This window comes from Periplaneta americana, chromosome 12, assembly GCF_040183065.1.
Source record: "Periplaneta americana isolate PAMFEO1 chromosome 12, P.americana_PAMFEO1_priV1, whole genome shotgun sequence".
In the NCBI taxonomy this organism is placed as follows: domain Eukaryota; kingdom Metazoa; phylum Arthropoda; class Insecta; order Blattodea; family Blattidae; genus Periplaneta; species Periplaneta americana.
In genome coordinates this window covers 131339322-131347294 of record NC_091128.1, presented here as the reverse complement: position 1 = coordinate 131347294, position 7973 = coordinate 131339322, and the positions used below count along the sequence as shown (strand labels likewise).

The 7973-nt window shown below is 33.3% G+C and overlaps 1 long non-coding RNA gene across 1 annotated transcript in view; it reads right to left on the bottom strand.

Annotated features, from left to right (window-relative positions):
• Window positions 1–233: 233 nt before the first annotated feature.
• Window positions 234–7973, bottom strand: part of LOC138710893 (uncharacterized) — a 324613-nt gene continuing 316873 nt past the window's right edge. The window contains exon 3 of the long non-coding RNA XR_011335320.1: window positions 234–343. This is a non-coding gene — a long non-coding RNA (uncharacterized lncRNA). The remainder of the gene's footprint in view (window positions 344–7973) is intronic.

Genomic DNA, 7973 nt, shown 5'->3' with positions numbered 1-7973 from the left:
ATAAAAAACACAATGGTAATTTAGAACAAAGGGTTAATATTTTCCAGTGATGTCCCATCAAGAAAGTACATTTGTTCATATAAAACATTTAGTCACTGTTATGGCACAATAGATAGCATGTAGTTACGCTTCCCAACCAAATGGTCTGTAGTTCAATTCCCGGTGTGGGCGGAGATTTATATGAATCCCAGAGGACTGGGTGTTTGACTTTACCTTGCACGTGTTCCCTGAGTCCCCGCGGTGACCCCATGCTGTCGACCACAGATAGAAAAGGCCGCAATGTGGGAGAGTTTGGTGTCTGTACAAAGATATATCCTTCCTCGCACCGCATTGGAGCGTAATTCTATAAACAAGGATAAGTTCATCAGGACAAAGATAACCTTTAATGAAGATATCAACATTTCTTATTGTACCATAAAGAAGTGGGCAATACATAAAATACAGATTAGATCAGATTAGGCCTACATGATTATACGGTTCCCAGGCGTTTCACCCACATGAATTTCATCCATTACCTATTCGTCTGCTCTTATTTTTGGTTCACACTAGCCTTTTCGCCTTTGTAAGTATATGTACATTCCATTTTCTTCCACCTATTTTGTTCATCGACAAGGATTTTTTCGTCCTATAATCTCACGGCCATAGCAAATAATAATAATAATAATAATAATAATAATAATAATAATAATAATAATAATAATAATAATAATTTATTTATTTATATATTATTAATATTTGTGTGCTGAACAACAGCCAGAGGCCAATTGTAGTTCAGCACAGTATACAAACAGAAGATACAAAGGTGCAAAACAAAATAAATAATATCTTAAATAAACAAAAACATACATAAATAAAATTGAGAACAAGAACAGTAAAAACTAATAATCAAAACGAAACTAAACCTTAAAAGGATCTATATTGTGCCCATGCAAATTGGCATATTTTATGCATCTACAGGCTGGAGAAAGTGATTTTGAATTTCTGTTATAAAAATATTTTTGGAATCTTAAACCTTTTGTAGGAATACGAAGGATAATATTGTTTATGATAGACTCACAATCAATATCACCCTTGATAACTTTGCAAAAAAATTGATAATCAAGATTTAGACGCCTAGCATAAAGGCTACAACAGTTAAAATATTTACAGGTAATCTCATAGTTAAAGTCAGTGGAATTGGGTATATATCGAAAAGCACATAAGGAAATAAATTTTCTCTGAATATTTTCCAATTTAATCGAATCGGTTGAAGTAATGGAATTCCAGGCTATAGATGCATATTCAAGTTTAGATCGAACCAAAGTAAAGTATAGAATTAATAGTGACTCTGGAGTAGAAAAAGAATAAGTTATAGACTTTATTAAACCAAGCATTCTTATTGAATGATTATAAATATATTGAACATGATCGTGAAAGTATAATTTAGAATCGAGTAGTACACCAAGATCTTTAATAGAATTTTTCCTAATAATAAAGACGTTATTAAGAGAATAATTAAATTTTATGGAAGTAGTTTTTCGAGAGTACGAAATGACAAAAGTTTTTGTTTCATTAATTTTCATTCCATTATTGTCAGACCAAAGTTCAATAGAGTTAATATCATTTTGAAGAGTTGGCAATCGGCAGAACTATCTATTAAGCGAAAGATTTTGAGATCATCAGCAAATAACAGGTAGTTTGAACTTATTCTTTTACATATGTCATCAATAAATAATAAAAATAATAGAGGGCCCAATGTAGATCCTTGGGGAACTCCACATAAACAATTAAATGGGTCCGAGAGAGAATCACCTAGACGAACACAACATTGTCTATTAGTTAAATAGTTTTCAAACCAGCTCACATAGTTAGAAGAGAGACCAAAGTTTTTAAATTTATTTATCAAAATATTGTGAGGTACAACATCGAACGCTTTGCTAAAATCGATATAAATTGAGTCAATTTGACCTTGAGTTTCAACAACAGGCATAACAAGATTAAGGTAGGATACTAAGTTTGTAGTTGTTGATTTACCTTTAGTAAAACCATGTTGGGCTGAATTAATTTTATTCTTAACATAAAATGAAACATGTTTGTGGATTATTTTTTCAAAAATTTTTGAGAAATTGTTTAATATTGAAATAGGTCTATAATTGGAAACAACATTTTTTTTACCATTCTTAAAGATAGGAATAATGGATGCTTCTTTCCAAAGCATAGGGTATGTACCGGTTAATAAACTTAAATTAAATAATAAAAGTTAAAATGGGTATTAGAATATTATAACATGCCTTAATAATAAAATTAGGAATGCCATCAGTGTCCTTGGATTTATTAGGTTTAAGCTTTTTTATGGCTAATGAAATGTCATCAACTGTAATTTTAGGTAAGGATAAGAAGTCAGTAGAATTATACTCCAACAAACAGAGATTAGAATTAGGCTGTTTTTGAATCGATTTAAATTGATTAGCAAATGCATTAGCAATTTCTTTCTGATCAGTAATGTGAACCCCATTTATTAATAATTCGGTGGGATAATTATTGGATTTACGAAAAGATTCTACGTATTTCCAAAATTTCTTAGGTTCATTCTTCAAATTTTCATCAATGGATTGTAACCATTTAAATTTATCAGATTTAATCATAGCTTTAACTTGTTTTCTGTAATTGGAAAAAAAATTAAGTAATCACCTTGAGAATAATTTATGATAATGGTGATCAGTTTTGAATTTCTTAAAATTTCTATTCTAAGAAAAGAAAATTGAGGTAAGATTTAAAGTGATTATGACCGAAATCAGGTGGGAAGAAATGATTTCCAATTAATAAATTAATACCATCAGCCATTTTAATTTCAATCCAAACACATTAATTAATAATTTCTAAATCATATCGCCGACAGGTAAAAGATAACTGGTTGTTAATCGCTGTTAGGACTCCCCCACCTCTTTTTTTATTGGTGTCCTCGTAGGTTCTGTCTGCTCGAAACACAGTATAATTGTTAGGGAATAAATTGGTATTTAATACTGATTCAGATAATCATGTTTCAGTAAGACAGATAATGATATCATTATTACTTACTACATTTTGAAAAAAATTCATCAAATTTTGTATTAAGGCCACGAACATTTTGGTAAAATATCTCAAGATGATTATTAGAACTGTGCATTGAGAGTTAGAGAATAATATTAAGAGGCATTAACCCTAGAATCAACAGAAGTATCTGGAATAATAATAATACTAATAATAATAATAATAATAATAATAATAATAATAATAATAATAATAATAATAATAATAATAATCAAATACATCATGGTAGTCCACACCTGTGGAGTACCGGTTAGTGCCGTCTGGCCGCGAAACCAGGTGGCCCCGGTTCGATTCCCGGTCGGGACAAGTTATCTGGTTGAGGTTTCTTCCGGGGTTTTCCCTCAACCCAATATGAGCAAATGCTGGGTAACTTTCGGTGCTGGACCCCGGACTCATTTCACCGGCATTATCACCTTCACCTCATTCAGACGCTAAATAACCTAAGGTGTTGATAAAGCGCCGTAAAATAACCTACTAAAAATCGTTACATCATGGTTTATTTCCAAGAAATCAAAACTGTTCTCTTCACCTCTTTCTGGGTCTGCCAAGGTACCTTCTTCCTATACTTAAAAAGGCTGTTTTTATACCAAATTACCCAAACCCACCCTATAACATCTACCTGCAATAGAAAGGGCCACAATATGAGTGAATCTAAACTTGGTATAAATATATTATCTTCCTTACATCACACTGTCTTGTAAGGTGATACAAAAGGCGTCCTTTCATTTTCCTGGGAAAAACCAGTTACTCAACCTAAAGAGTGCTGAAGAATCTCGAAAATGTTTTGGAAATCATGAAGCCTTTGCCTGGGTTTTAACATGGGCACTTGGAATCACGTAGTCCCTCAATCTACCAACAGAGCTAATTAGAAATACTATTAAAATTATTAAATTACTATTTTAGGAGGATTTATCGTAAAGTGATTATTTTGGTAAATGTGGAAAATGTTTTGGAAATCATGAGGCCTTTGCCTGGGCTTTAACATGGGCACTTGGAATCACGTAATCCCTTACTCTACCAACAGAGCTAATTAGAAATACTATTAAAATTATTAAATTATGATTTTAGGAGGATTTATCGTAAAGTGATATTTTGCAAAATGTCGAAACTGTTTTGGAAATCATGAAGCCTTTGCCTGGGCTTTAACATGGGCACTTGAAATCTCGTAGTCCCTCACTCTACCAACAGAGCTAATTAGAAATACTATTAAAATTATTAAATTACGATTTTAGGAGGATTTATCGTAAAGTGATTATTTTGGTAAATGTCGAAAATGTTTTGGAAATCATGAAGCCTTCGCCTGGGCTTTAACATGGGCACTTGGAACCACGTAATCCCTTACTCTACCAACAGAGCTAATTAGAAATACTATTAAAATGATTAAATTACGATTTTAGGAGGGTTTATCGTAAAGTGATTATTTTGGTAAATGCCGAAAATGTTTTGGAAATCATGAAGTCTTTGCCTGGGCTTTAACATGGGCACTTGGAATCACGTAATCCCTCACTCTATCAACAGAGCTAGTTAGAAATACTATTAAAATTATTAAATTACGATTTTAGGAGGATTTATCGTAAAGTGATTATTTTGCTAAATGTCGAAAATGTTTTGGAAATCACGAAGCCTTTGCTTAGGCTTTAACATGGGCACTTTAAATCACGTAGTCCCTCACTGTAACAACAGAGCTAATTATAAATACTATTAAAATGATTAAATTACGATTTTAGGAGGATTTATCGTAAAGTGATTATTTTGGTAAATGTCGAAAATGTTTTGGAAATCATGAAGCCTTTGCCTGGGCTTTAACATGGGCACTTGGAATCACGTAGTCCTTCACTCTACCAACAGAGCTAACTAGAAATATTATTAAAATTATTAAATTACGATTTTAGGAGGATTTATCGTAAAGTGATTATTTTGCTAAATGTCGAAAATGTTTTGGAAATCATGAAGCATTGCCTGGGCTTTAACATGGGCACTTGAAATTACGTAGTCCCTCACTCTACCAGCATAGCTAATTATAAATACTATTAAAATTATTAAATTACGATTTTAGGAGGATTTATCGTAAAGTGGTTATTTTGCTATATGTTTCAGACAAAAATTTCCGTCCAGAGTTCGAATATTATCAAGTCTCCATTACTGGACCCATATCACGTGGAAGATGACTTATGTGGTCAACATGATGAAGCTTTCCTTTTAGTTCTGTCTTTGGAAAGCTCATGGAAACTTTAGATTTACATAGTAAGAATTCCGATTACACCTGTAACAAGGTTATGCTTAGTTTAAATGGAGGATGTAAAGAAAATTCTCCTCTATCTACAAGACTTTCTCAGGATCCACTACAAGCTTTACCTTCGACAATGAGATATGAAGAAAAAGTAAGAAATTGGACATTAACATGTCGGGATAGTCGTGACGTAGAGTACCTGGATCAAAAATATTCGTCGTCAGTTGAGAAAGAAATAACTGGTGTATACAAATACACTAACAGCAGTCAAAATACCAAGGAAAAATATATTATGTGTGGTACAGAGCATGAAACATATAGTAATGATAATAAGAATAATGGACGGAATAATGAAAATCAAAGTAGTCATGCCAATGAAACAAAGTCACGCCATAATCAATATTTATTTTCTAACACCAATAAGGACGATTTTTCTAACCAACAATGTAACCAAGAGCAATTGAATGCTCTTAAAAATTCAGTAAAATCAGTACCTGATTTGAAGATTTCTTCGCCAAGTTTCGAAGCTTCAAATTGTCTCAAAAACGAGAAGTGTAATACAAAAAGCAAATCAATGTTATCATTTTCGAGATTTTCCACTTCCCTATTCCAATTATTAAGCTCTAAACTAAAACCCCAAGCAGGGAAAAGAAATGGTAAAGACAACTGTGAGAAATCTCCAGGAATGATTACAGAGTCAGATAAGTTCTGTGGAGAAAAATCAAATGTTCGCAATAACTATGAAAAACAAACAAGTTCAATAACGGTATCCAACACCGGAGATAACTCTCAGGCTACTCTGACAAGGTTTCGAAGCATAACAAAATTAAGTTCAGGTACTATTCCACGTTTACAAAAAGCTATACTTAGTATTTTCGAATCAAATAAAAGTCTGAAATGTAATAATCAAGAAACTGTAATTAATTCGGTAAACAAGTCAAAAAATTTGTTTCCAGATACAAAGACGTATTCAACCTCTACTTACTGCATTGAAGAGAAGAAAGGAGCATTCAGACAAACGTCAAAAATATTCGTGTGTGCACAATTAGAACGTCATACAAATAACTCTTTCATTTCAATAACAAAGAGTGGAATAGAATGTTTATTAGCACAAAATCGTCCTCCATTAAGGTCACAAGACCCGAACCTTGATGATAGTACGGATCTTGCAATAAAATTTGGCGTAACACAGAAGTCAGTGAAACTCTCAACCTTAAAAGTCTGTCACTTGCCAATTACGGCACTTTGTAGAAAATGTAAGAAGTCTGCTAATAATTATTTGAAAAAATGTAAAGACGCGGCTACGTCTACTGATGATGTTATTTTTCCCGACAAGTTGACAAAAGGATGTCCATATTGCAGTCATTGTACGTCTGTGTTAGATACTAAGAATATTGATTATCCAGCAAAGAAAGCATCAAGACCAATAGAAGCAGATGCCGGAGGTGGAATTGACAATGACATTAAAAACTCTATCAGTTGTGAAAACAGTCGAAGTTGTAAAGATTTTTTAGTTAAAAATAACAGTCAACAAAACTGCTTCCAAAATCTATCTTGGTTTTTCAAGAGAGTATTATCACAATCAGATGAAGAGCAGCACAATACGATTTCGAACCCTGAAATTAATAACTTGCCACGTCTTGACGTTCGGAAAGAAAGTAAAAGATCGAACATAATGAGAAAGAAAGTATTTCGACAATCATCGAAACTAAGCGTATGCGATGATTTCGATGACTACGACACAACATCCGATTATTCCACTTCATCGCGTTCGAGGTTGTCAACCACGGATCTTTATGGGAGTAATACAGTAAATTTCACCTCAAATGCTACTCTGCCGAGAGCAGGAGTCTGCGGCCGGCAAAACAGAGGTGGGGGACATTCATATATCGCTCAGACAGCGTCTGTGTTTGCTCCAGGCTAGGCAAATACGCCAACGCATCCTTGCAACATAACGATCAGAGAGCCTCGAAACTCGACCTGCGCTAGTGACTACACTTCACCGCCAGATTTCGCATCTGTCTCTAACAGACGAGACTGAAATCTTAGGCCAGGGCCACCTGGATCTGTTCCCTTCAGAAGATATCAAAGCTTCTGGATTACCTCAAGATTTCTTAGAATGACAGCCGGCTACAAATCTGTTGTCATGCTACAAGCCCCGAGGTGCGCTGCAACAAAATGAGTTCAACTCCTACATTATGAAATGGTTAATGTCAGAGTGTTATAAGTGAATCTTCTAGACAATTCGTTTGTATGAAATTTCAATATTTGTCATCTATCTGTGCTGCAAAAGATCTTGTCTAATAAACGATATCAGAATTAGAAACGTAATTAAAATGAAATATGTTCAACTTAATGTCGTTCATGTTTCTAACGACTTCTAGTCAATAAACAAAAATGTAATGAAAATATAAAAAATAATGTAAAATAAATATATACATAATAAATTTGTACTTTTATTCTTTTAAGAATATTTATGAGAAACAAATGCCTATGCAACCAAAACTTGAAATAATCTGACAATTTAAGCAAAATTTTAACATGAATATTTATTAAGGAAAAATTGTTCCGGGGCCGGACATCGATCCCGGGACCCTTCGATTAGCGCACGAATGCTCTCCCGACTGAGCTACCTCAGGAACTATACACGACACAATCATAATTTTTCCTTTAT